Raw genomic sequence first — 1283 nt, 5'->3', positions numbered from 1 at the left:
ACACATACTGGTGCACAGACTTGAAGCAACCTGAAGACAAGGGTCCAGACAAGCTCCAATACCCTTCACAGTGTGGGTAGACAGAGTTCACAATAAACTTTTGTGGATTGAATACTGTCTCTTATTTCCTTTGGCTGGTTCTCTTTTCAATTCATGTCATTAAAGTCTTGTTTTAACTTCGGACTTTTGTTTTAGTATTTTTGTAAAATCTTTTAAACACTGTTAAATGAACTGTCCCTTGGTACTAACTGTACTTGCGTAAAAGCTTGAAAAGTTGGGAGACTTTCCAAGGTTCCAGTGAGAACTGATGTTTGCTAAGTCCTTGGTGGTCTCCCAATAAACATAAATTGATTGAATCATTGAATAGACAATGTAGTGAGTTAACAGAACTGCCACAGAAGTTGAAATATGAATCGAATACCACTGAATTAAAGTCTTTTTTCCTTTAATAATGACAGCTAACATTTATGTCAAAGCAAAATCTTTGGTTTGAGGCCTGAGCAACTGCGAGTTATTGTGGCTTTTACTGAGAACAAGGAGAATAGAGCAATAATGGATTTGGGTCACAGAAATTAAGAGCTGTGTTTCCAGGATTTTCCAACTTCAGCACTATTGACATTTTGGGCCAGATAATTCCTTGTTTGGGGGAGAAGTAAAGAGGGTTGCCCTACCCATCGTAGATACTTAACAGCATCCCTAGCTTCTACCCACAAGATGTCAGTAACCTCCCTCCCTTAAATAAGCCTCTCAGTAGGTCCCTGTTGTTGTTGTTGTTATATGCCATCGAGTCGGACCCGACCCATAGCGACCCATAGCGACCCCTCCTTGGGTTTCTGAGGCAGTATCACTATGGAAGTAGATTGCTAGATGTGGCTAAATAATCTTGGTGGGGAAGAGGGTAGGCAAAATCCCTCAGTTGAGAACCACTGTGTTAAAGAGATCACCAGTGGGGGTGGTAAAGTACAGATGGGAGGCCTGAGGGAGGCAGATGATATTTACAGTAGATGTTGAGAAGAACTTTCTGGCAGATGGAACACACTTCTTTCCTTCTCAAAAATTGTAAGGATAGGGAGCAAGAGCTGGTTGGACTGCCCTGTGGGCTAGAAAGAATGTCAACTCTGGACTGGAAGCCTGGTTCAGGTACTTAGCATCACTTAACAACTTTGGGCCCATTTCCTCATCTGTCAAAGGACTTAATAGCATTTGCTTCCTAGATCTGGTAAGAAGATTGTTGTTGTTGTTGTTGTTGTTATGTGCCGTCGAGTCAAACCCGACTCATAGCG

Source organism: Orycteropus afer, unplaced genomic scaffold, assembly GCF_000298275.1.
Source record: "Orycteropus afer afer isolate SDZICR_OR568_19922 unplaced genomic scaffold, OryAfe1.0 scaffold00153, whole genome shotgun sequence".
Classification (NCBI taxonomy): Eukaryota; Metazoa; Chordata; class Mammalia; order Tubulidentata; family Orycteropodidae; genus Orycteropus; species Orycteropus afer.
The sequence above is the reverse complement of the archived record's forward strand: the minus strand, read 5'-3'. Positions refer to the sequence as shown.